This window comes from Eupeodes corollae, chromosome 3, assembly GCF_945859685.1.
Source record: "Eupeodes corollae chromosome 3, idEupCoro1.1, whole genome shotgun sequence".
Lineage (NCBI taxonomy): Eukaryota > Metazoa > Arthropoda > Insecta > Diptera > Syrphidae > Eupeodes > Eupeodes corollae.
In genome coordinates this window covers 23593018-23604476 of record NC_079149.1, presented here as the reverse complement: position 1 = coordinate 23604476, position 11459 = coordinate 23593018, and positions in this window count along the sequence as shown.

The following is an 11459-nucleotide window of genomic DNA, read 5'->3' as shown; positions in this document are numbered from 1 at the left end:
GTTCGAATGAATTTTGTTTATTTTGAATTTCGAATGAAAAATATTCATTGCAGAAAATGAACAGAAATGATTTGACATTTTGATTTGATTTAGTGTGATCAACCTGACTTCTTTTGCAGACTATTTATTTTTTGATAAAAATGTTCGGAAAATGAATCCTACATATTTCAAAAGCATAAAGCAAAATAATATTTTGCTAAAAGCCGGAGGTGGCTACCAATTTTGGTATTGGAATGATTCAAGTATAAAACTGTCCCATTCAAAAAGTTTTATCTGCATTAGAAGCTAAACTTTGCTCAAAATGCATACATTTTGAACTCAACGGAGAAGAAAAGAAAATAATGCGGGATCATTTTTACCAAAAATTTGGATTTCTAGGAGTAATCGATTGCGTTGATGGAACGCATGTTGCCATAAAAGCCCCTCCACTAGAAATAAGGCATCTATTCTATAACAGGAAGGGATTTTATAGTTTGAATGTTTTAATTGTAGGGCTTTTAATTAAGTTTATTTGGATACACATCAATTTGATTTGCATTTCGTAAATTCTGCGACCATGCAATGACGATAAGGTATATAGATGCAATTCACCCTGGTGCAACACATGATTCCTTAGCGTAGAAAGTATCTTGCGCACGAAGCTATCTCATGTGACAGTATACCGGAGGCGGACAAACCAATTCCTGGCTGCTGGGTGCGAGCGATGATATATTTTTGGAAAAACTTTCATAGTAAAGAAACACAGGCGACGCAGGATACCCGTTATAACCGTCGGTGATGAAGCCATATTGTTTACCTGATAGTGGATTTGCGAAAGAAAATACAACATTCAACATTTCAGGGCACAAAATATTAATGAAAAAGCGATCAGCTTACTGAAAAACCGATTCAGGTGTTGTCTCAAGGCAAGGCACTTACATTAATCTTCGAAAAGGTTGCTCAAATAGTCAACGTTGCACAACATCTGCATTCATTTAAAAGTTGTTGATAATGCCGAAAATTTAGTTCTTGAAGATCGCTCTAATGCAGTCGGTAACGTGGACACAGAAAATGAAAATAGTTACATCAATGGAACTCGAAACGTTCGTGGAAGAATTTCGATTTCGATTTCTGTATTTTGTATTACAGTTAATGGTTACAAAAATTAATAAATAAAATTAAATCACTAATAACAGCAATCGGTACTTCTTTGTTTGTGTAAATTTCAAAAAAAAGAAATATGCAACTTAGAGTTTTTCAGAGACCTTCACAAGTTTCATCTCTATAAGTTTTTTTTCAAATATAATTTCTGCAGCATTATGTTTTCCAAGGCGAGATTGTGTCGACGATTTAATTCGCTTATTTGTTTTTGTCTATCTTGGGTCTTCTGCAGATTTTCATTCATAAGATGGAACTCGTATTTTATGTTGTCCAGCTTAGAACACCTATCAGCAAAAAACTTTTCAAAGACTTCGTTTTGCTTTTGAAGCAGTTGAACCGGAGTGTCCTTCTTTGTTTGTATAAATCGCTGTTTCTCCACCAAATGTTCTTCATTTTTATTAATAGAGCTCGTTGATATGTTATTGATTGATTTTGATGTCGCTTCTGCCACATTTGACTCCTCAATACGAGTTTAATTAAGTCTAAATAACTTGGCCTTGATTCCACTCACAGACTGAGTTAGCGAGGTAATTCTAACGATAGCTTCTTCAAATTCTGATAATAGAAATAAATTATTATCGCTGAAAACGGACTGCTTGCTTTTTGTTTCGTTTTCAACCAACTTCTTTTTGGTTTTATTTTTGAAATCATTTATTACCTTTACTTCACTTATTTTATTTACAAACCTTTTTCCATGTAGCACCGTCGTTAGACAAAGGCCCATGGCTATGGAGCTTTACGGCAGCATCTTTCCACAACCGGTCAGCATCTACACGGTTTACAGAAAAACCCTTTGCTACCTCCAGGTTCTCCTATATCAACCTTATCAGGACTTCTTTTTGCTTCCTATTGGTACAGTTAGAATGTGACTGTGCCCCTTATAAAATAAAAGTCGTCAAAATAACCAATTTTGTTTAAATATCGTATAAAAATGGTTAAAACTTACATGTTTCTTTAGCTATTCACCAGAAAATATCTGAACAACACAAAAATGACATTTGATTCGAATCATTCGAAAGTCAAAGTTTGCTTAGTTTTTTTTTGTTTAAAAACGAACTTTCGATTGAATCAGCAAACTTTCGAATGGATCGAATCTCAAAATAAAATCTTCTCGAATTCCAATAACTTTCGATCGAAAACGAATCTCAAAATAGGGCTGAGTATCTTCAAAACAATTGACTTGAAATTGTTCTTATTTTACACACAAATTTTGTGTAATTATTTTGCATTTTGCGGATGAAGAGATGACGCATTTATATTGACAACACATCGCGTTGAGAAATGAAAATTCGTCTTTGTTTTTCCTTCCTTGTCTGCACAAAAGTTCGATAGAACGGTTTTTGATATAGGTAGGCCATATATTCCGGCACACTGTTCCACCTGCGGTAACATTCCCGACCCAACTCCAAACTACATCTTTGACCCGTCAGTAAAGATAGTGGTATCAAAGTCTTTCAAATGCCATCTTCTCAATCCATTCTGGCATGAAAGATGACTTTAAAACTTTAGAAAGTTTCAAGGAAATATTTCAGAAGTCGGTATTTGCCGCAAAAATATCAGCTGGGTCTTGAAAATCAACACTGATTCTTTTAGTCCTAGCGCTCTTTACGATACTAAGTATTTAATGTGTAGGACTGCATGTAGAAGTTGCAAAATAAAACTTAGGGCATATGTTGGACGGAATCAAAGAGTGCCGATATTATAGCTATGTTAGGAACCTTACTCAGTTTCTAGATGCTATATTTCTTGTCAAACGGTCATATGACAAAAAATGTCGTAAATAAAAATCATTGCATTTGAAGAAGCAGAATACGATGTTAATAGGGAGGCAGATCACAAGGATCATCCCAAGGAAGACTCTTAGGGCAAAGGGAATAAAATTATGTTGAATTGATTCAATACGTTTTTTGTGAATTTTGTAATAGGTAGACCATACCTGCAAAGCATATTAAAGATGAAGACGAAAATGGCAATTGTACAAAGAAAGAGTAACATAGGAATCATTGAACTCCTTTCCCCAGCGTTTTATAAAACCAAGCATAGAACTTGCTTTATTAACAATAAAATTAATGTGATGTGTAAACTCTAAGTTCGAACAGAAATAAACAGCTAAATCTTTAAATGTGGAGAAGCGACAGAGTTTTTGCTGTGATATACAGTAGTCAAATACGTTACTGATTAGTTTTTTAGTGAAAGTTATAGTCTGGCATTTTAAAGGGTTGAGTAAAAGGCTATTTTTGCAACACCAAAATGTGAAACTATCAATGTCGGCTTGTAAAAGAATACGATCATGGGTGGACTTTATTATTTTGAAAATCTTCATATCGTCAGCAAAAATTAGAAGTTCACTTGAGCGTAGACATGACGATACGTCGTTAATAGAAATGATGAATAGAAAAGGGCCTAGATGGCTTCCTTGGGGTACACCAGATTGAGCAACAAAAGGTTCTGAATGACAATTTCTAAATTTTACCTCGTAGGATCTGTTTTCAAGGTATGATTTGATCCAATCTAAGAAAATTGGTGGAAAACCAAGAGCTTTTTTGTTTAAATAAAATAATTCCGTGGCTAAGTTGGTCAAAAGCTTTAGAAAAGTCAGTGTATACACAGTTAACTTCATAACCTTGTTCTAAAGCGTTTGAACATATGTTTGAGAATGTGAGGAGATTAGTAACGGTTGACCTTTTTTTCACAAAACCATGTTGCTGTGCGCAAATGAGATTTTTACTAAAAAATGCGACACTTTGACAAACAACTTGTTGAAACAATTTAGGAATGCAAAAAAGCTTTGCAATGGGCCTGTAGTTTGTTATATTCACCCTGATACCTTTCTGGAAAATTGGTGTTAGAAATGACTTCTGCCTGTTTTCAGATAAAGCTTGTATAAGAACGTAAGGGGTTCAACTAAAGCATTACTAAACACCATCGGGACTGGCTGAGCATTCATCATTCAACGCAGTTAAAAGATTAAGGACCGTACTCTGTAGCACAGGGATGTGACTACAGCTGGATTACGAAAAGGAGTGAAGATTATGAGAATATACTTTATCTTCTTCATCCACAGGGCTATTAACAAATAACTCAACTAACTAACTAACTAACTAACTAACTAAATTTGATGCGAAAGCGGTACAGATATCAACAGTTTTATTTAATGAAAGGTTCTTGTTAGTGAAGTTAACCAAAGACTTCTGTTTTTTTCCACAAGTTTACAAGCTTCCAAAATTGTTAAGGATTCTCTTTCAAAGAAGTGCCCATATCAGTAACATAAATAGCATATACAAAATTAGAAACAGACTTAAATTCGTGAGAAAGTCCAACATAAAAAGAAGATGATTGGAGAAAAAGTTTTGAGATACGTTTTCCAAGCGTTATTTCTTTTGTTATGCAGTAAACGCAATTATTTTGTGTTCCAAGGATGGCTAAAGTTTGTATTTCTTGATATCTTTAAAGGTACTTATAAAAATTTGAAACTGCTTCGTCAATATTAGAAAATGCTAAAGTATCAGCAATTCCAGAAATGGTTAAATCTTCAGACAACAACTGGAAATTAGTTCAATCAAAGGAATTACTGTATTCAGTTAGGTGATTGCTTAAGTCAAGAAAAATGTCTAAATGTGGGTGATATTTATCAATATTAGTAATTTCTGATCTAGATTCTAAAACAAAAGGGTTAATAGCGTCAAAAGAAAATATTAACTCAAGAATTCGATTTTTTGAGTTTTTAATACAGCTTGTTTGCTGTAAGTCAGCAAGAATTACTTCATCGAGAAGAGATAGTTCCATTTGTGAAGAAGAAAGAGTGGCTTCATTCGTGGCAGGATTCGTCTTCGGATGGAATCCAGTCAATGTGTGGTATATTTAAATCAACTAAAAGTAAAATATTGGTGTCCGAGCAGGACAAACTGATAAAAAAATCTAATGCTATAGAGAGTTCGCTATAAACAGATTCTAAACTTTTAGGAGGAATATGAACGTTTGAAATGAAAATATTCTTAGTCTGTGCCATTAACTTTACACAGACCAGTTCAGTTGATAGTTCAAACGGAAAAGGTACAGAAGACGAGTAATTTGTATTTTTTACCGCAATCAGAACACCTAAGGGAAAGTATGTGTGTATAAAATCAAACAGGTCTTTTTTGACAATCTTTAAGTTCTCCTCGATTTCCCTCCTTTATTTCAAATTCTAACAATATTTTAATCTCATAAGTTTATCAACTTAATTCGAAAAGATTGAAAGGAAAACAAAATCTTTCTAAAGACTTTGTTCAACTGTTCTTGTTAATCCTGTCGCCTGTCAGCCAATTTTTCAAGACAGCTCTTTTAGACTTTTCTACTTGATTAGTTTTTACTTGTTTGGGACATTTTGTGGGTGTTGTGTTGGATGACCATCAAAAACATTTTTCTTGAATTATATTTCATTTTTGTTGTGTTTAATTTTAAATTGGTTCTTCTTATCGCTTTAAAAGTTAAAGCACATCCCTAGGGACATAATTTAAGATTCCATTTAAAAAATCATTCCCAGGACACATAAAAAGGAAACTCTCAATAATACAAGTAGGTTTAGTCATTGCTTGCGCTTCGTTAATACTAAATAAAAATACAAACAACTTACGATGACTTATTTTAAATTTAAAGTTGGACAAAAGACACAGAGCTTTATTGATTCCCAACAGGATACCTTCATATCTCCAGTGGAATATCTTTATTTTTTCTGCAATCCTTGTTGGCGCTTTGTTTGTCAACAAAAAATTTACTTTTATTGCCCCTCTTTATTAAATATGTATAAAATCATATATAAACTCTTGTCCCTTGAGAAAATTGACGAAAATTCAACTTGAAAAGTTCGTTTTTTATGAACTTTAAAAAATTCCAACCATTCCCATCGTGATTCTCATTCAGTCATGTAAACGGTATGAGGCGACCAACCGACGACGACGAGGATGAAGATGACAGGCGAAACTGACACCACTACTACTGCCGCCGCCGCCGCTGCCGGTCGCCTCACCGCCTCGATGAACAACTTTAGCTGTATATAGAGCTACTCAAGGATCAGGATCCCACTGACTGAACAGCATAATGTTCTTTCTTTACTGCAGAGGATAAATAATTTTCCTCTCTTGTTTTCTTCACAGATGATTACCTCAAGGATTTTCAAAAACAAAAAAAAAGTTATATCCTTTTCGATTTTCGTCGCTATCGGTTTTTATTTTTGTGCAAGAATCTGAAAATCCTTTATTTCCTTTGTTTTAACGAATAACATTGAGTTCGTGTTGGTTGTATCTAAATCTCTATAAAACGACGAACTATGAATCATTCTCCTTCGCCTTTGCCTTCGCTTTCGACGTCACCAGAGCACCAACCCAGACTGCAGAGTGTGTCACCTTTTTAGCTGACATATCTTGTGCTGGCATCCTGGCACGCTGATGCTGGTCCTGGAGAGATATCTTACTTTCTTTTTTTTACAATCCCTCGCTGTTTCTTTGTTTGAATTAGAAAATTGAAGGATACTTAAATTTGGATTTATTCGTTCAGATACTCGTCCTGTATGGGGAAGGGATTTTTTCTTTTTTATTTTACAGAAACCATTCTTTCCCGTGACTTTTTCAAATCCTTCGGAAATGGAAGAGAGAGCTATGGGTTTTACCTGGATTTAATTAAAACCAATTAAGTGTGCCAAATCGCTCAACCAACCATCACGTTTTACCGTTTGCTTGCTGAACTTAAAATTGACTTTCAACTTCACGTTCGTCCGTCGTAGTCGTGGTGGTAATAAAATAACACTGCACCAGATCTGGCTTCAGTGTCCCAGTAACTCCCAGAATAACCATTAGCTTCCGAATAACTACTTCGGTTCACCTGCCAGGGCAAAGCCAACTCTCCTGGAAGTGATTACTGCTTTCATTACGGTTTGCGCGTAAAATTCACTTTGTAGCACTATCCTAAAAAGTTGGATATTAAAATTAGAAGATTCGACTCGACTCCTGTGCTCCATGTCCCACCCATCATCTATTTACCCAATAAAAAGGTTGCCAGCGCCATCCACGATGATGATGCCAAATAAAGGAGAACCAGAGCTCTTAGAAGCTCTTGTATATAAATGTTTCTGTTCCCCAAGTTGGTTTACAGAAAAAGGATTATTCCATCGAGTTCCCTGCTCGGGTTTCGCGTTGAGTCCCGGATGGGGGATAACTTTTTCAATATCTCTGATGTTTGTGTGGCTATGGAAGTGGTGAAGCGACGGACGTAGTAGACGGTCGGTCGGTTGGTGGTAGCGTTTTGGTGTAGGTACCTAACCTACGTATAGCTGAATTACCCTAAAGGGTAAAAGATAATGAAAATCAAATGCCAACAGATTGCAGATAAACGCTTAAATTAGCGCGTTCGCATTTTAAATTATATCAGATTAGAGCTTATACATATTTTGAAATTGAAATTTAAAATTAAATTAAAGGCTTGGGTTATTTTTTTCTTTTAAACTGTGTTCTTATATTTCAACTATGGGCTTAGAAAGAGTAGAGTAAATATATACACAACATTATGGTTGTGGATAATTAAGATGTTCTTTTTTTTAGAAGCAATTCTATTTCTTTCATGAAAGGATAAGGAAAGTTTTTCGTGAGAGAAAATATTTACATAATAATTAATATGGTTTTAAATTTAGTTAAAAATTCAATTAAGTTAGAAACAATAAGTTTAAGCTACGATGATCAAGAGAGGACTTATAAGTGAAGTTTTTAAATTAGTAGAGTTTTCCAATATTTTGTTTTCATTTTTTGTATAGAAGAAAAGAAAGGTATTTCAGTTATCAGTATCTTCTCAATAAATGAAGGACTTCTGTCTAAGGTCTTGAATTAAAAGTCACATCTGCCTTAGCATTTGGCTATTCAAAGGAAACTTTTTATTTAATGCTTTCCAACCAGCATAGTGTTTAAAAATGTTTAATATTTGTATTCTTCGAGATGAATTCAAAAAGGAAATAAAATAAAGAGATCTTATTCAATATAAAATGCTGTTTGTTTTAATTTAAATTGAGTGGAGAAGAATTAATTGTCCAAGCAAACAAATTACTCTATGAAGAAACAAAATATGCAAAGTATTCCTTTTGAAATAATAATCATCTCCCGCATACAAAACAATATTGAAATGAAACTGAGGGTCTTTTTTCTGTTTTCATCTCAACATTTTACTTTTTTTAATTGAATTTTAAATTCTTTCTTTTTTGAATTTTTATTCCATTAAGAACAAAAATCTGTTGATATTTCATATCAAATTATTATTCTTAAAACATTCCTAAGAATGAAGTATTTTATTAATATCAAGAGATTGTTCGAAAACGGGAACTGGGAAAAATTTATTAAAAAGATAAATCTATGTTGTATGCCTTTGTTAATATACATTTTTAACTAGCTAACAATTCAAAAACTTACAAAATGTTCACAAAAAAAGATAGAAGGATAATAATGTGTTACTTTCTTTTGAAATACTATTAAATATTACATTCGTTAAGTGACAACACTTTGTTATTAACACTCTATATAAAATATTAAAGTATTATCACTTATTCAGTTTATTGAAAAGCAGACAATATCCTTCTTTCAGACCATGAAGGCACTTTTTGACAAACTAGCAGCATTGGTGAAGATCAGTTTTCGGAAAGTTGGACTGTTGCAATGGTTTTAAGCAGTCTACCCAGGTCATACGATACACTTGTTACAGCTCTTGAAACCAGAGATCAAGCGGCATTAACCTTGGATCTAGCAGAAGCAAAGCTACTGAAAGGGTTTTCAAGGCAAAATAAGGGGAATAATAATACTGTACTAAAGGTATCTAATAAATATTCGAACGAAACAAGGTAAAGTCAACACTGTAACTTCTACCAATGAATATTGTTTTGGATTGAGTGACAAGATGTCTAATGGTTGGGTTATTGATTGAGGTGCAACAGTTCACATAACCAACAACCCTAACAATTTCACAAGCATGGACTCAAGTAATAATGAAAAGGTGGTAGTGGCAAACGGTGAAGAAATTATTCCGAAAGAAAAAAGGAAATTGAACGGCAATAACGAGGAAGCAACAATTCGAATCGAAGATCTTCTATATATCCCTGATCTTCAAGGCAGTTTATTATCTGTGAAAAGAATAGCGGGCAAAGGATTTGCGATAAGATTCGGAAACAGGATTTGCTCAATCCAAACGGATTAAGGACAAGAGGTAGAAGTAGCTGACTTAACTGGCAACCTATGCAAATCGAGGCTTAGATTCAACTTTTCAACAATTCGAAGACACTTTTGGTGAATGACGGAGGGGCTCAAAAATACTGTATTGATTATTGGCACCGTTTGTTTGGCCACAGAAGTGCTGAAGCTATTAAAAGATCGGCCAAAGGTAAAACGGTGAGTGATTTTACTATCATTGTTTGTAAGCACAGTAAAGACTGTGAAATATGTATTTGCGCAAGGAAAAATGACTCGTTTGCCATTCATAAAATCATGCAGTGAAAGTCATTCGCCTATGGATTTAATGCATAGTGATGTATGTATGTGGGCCAATGCAGACAAGTACACCAAGTGGAAATAGATATTTCTTGACGTTTATTGACGACTTTAGCCGTTATACTGTAGTATACTTCTTAAAAGATAAATCTGAGGCATTTGAACGGCTTATTCAGTATATTGAAACTGTCAAAAATATTTTTTCGCTAAGGCTCAATGTCATAAGATCTAATAATGGAGGTGAATGACCGGGCATTAAGTATCAACATAGTGCACCTTACACTCCCCAACAAAATAGGACGGCTAACACAAAAACAGATCTTTGGTAGAGATATGTAGGTGTATGCTTCTGGAGGCGAACCTAGGACATGCATTTTTAGGAGAAGCAATTATGACCGCGAACTACTTGCAAAATAGGCTGCCTTCGAGTACATTTCCAACAACACCCTATGAAAGATGGACTGGAAAGACACCAAAAATAAGTCATCTTTGTATTTTTGGAACAACGGCTTTTGTTTCGTCCCTAAAGAAACTGAGGCTAAGATTTTCGTTATTTACGACATGGATTCAAAAGCTTATCGTATAGTTAGCCGAGATGCAAAGTTCTTTGAGTTATCAAAGAATAAGGAAGTTCATACGGAAAAGGTAAATGTACCAAGGTGAATGGTTCAGAACTAATAATGCCAAATTTACTAAAAATCCAAGACGTGACTACAGAACCAGAAGATACCAATAACGACGAAAATATAATAGAAGAGGAATTAGAACCAACACAAGCAGATCTACCAAGAACATCAAACAGACAAAATATAGGAGTCCCACCCCAACGCTTTATAAGCGGTGCAAATATGGTACAGGAAGACCTTGTGAAAGAGCCTTACTTACTTACTTAAGGTGGCGCTACAGTCCGGGGCGGGTCTTCCTCTACTGCGCCGTCCCTCGGGATTGGATTCGAAGACCTTCCGGGCTGGAGCGTTGATGTCCATCCGCTCTACATGACCTAGCCATCTAAGCCGTTGGACTTTAATTCTGTTCACTAGGTCAGTGTCGCTGTACAGCCCGTACAGTTCGTCGTTATATCTTCTCCTCCATTCTCCATCTATGCGTACGGGACCAAAAATCACAGGAAGAATTTTTCTCTCGAAGCATCCTAAGACGCTCTCATCTTTCTTTGATAGGGTCCAGGCCTCAGCGCCATAAATGAGAACCGGTATTATGAGTGTCTTATAGATGGTGATTTTACATGCTCGAGAGAGGACTTTACTTCTAAATTGTGTCGCTCCACTGACATCACGCTTTGATCTTCCAATTATGTCAATATCATCTGCGTATCCGAGTAATTGGATGGATCTTTGGAAGATTGTGCCTCTAGTGCTGACGGTTGAGTTTTGCACAATTCTTTCCAGAACGATGTTGAAGAAGTCGCATGACAGTGCATCGCCTTGTATAAAACCTTTTTTGACATCAAATGCATCCGTAAGATCTTTTCCGACCTTGATAGAGCAGCGTGCATTCTCAATCGTCATTCTGCACAAACGGATAAGTTTGACAGGGATGCCAAAACTAGGCATTCCTCGGTAGAGCTCTTCCCTATAGATGCTGTCATACGCGGCTTTGAAATCGATAAAGAGATGGTGGGTATCGATTTGAAGCTCCTGGGTTTTTTCTAAGATCTGCCGTAGTGTGAATATTTGGTCGATAGTGGACTTTTCTGGTCTGAAGCCACACTGATAAGGACCAATCAGGTTGTTGACGAATGGCTTCAGACGTTCACATAATACGGCAGAGAGGATCTTATACGCAATGTTAAGGAGACTGATG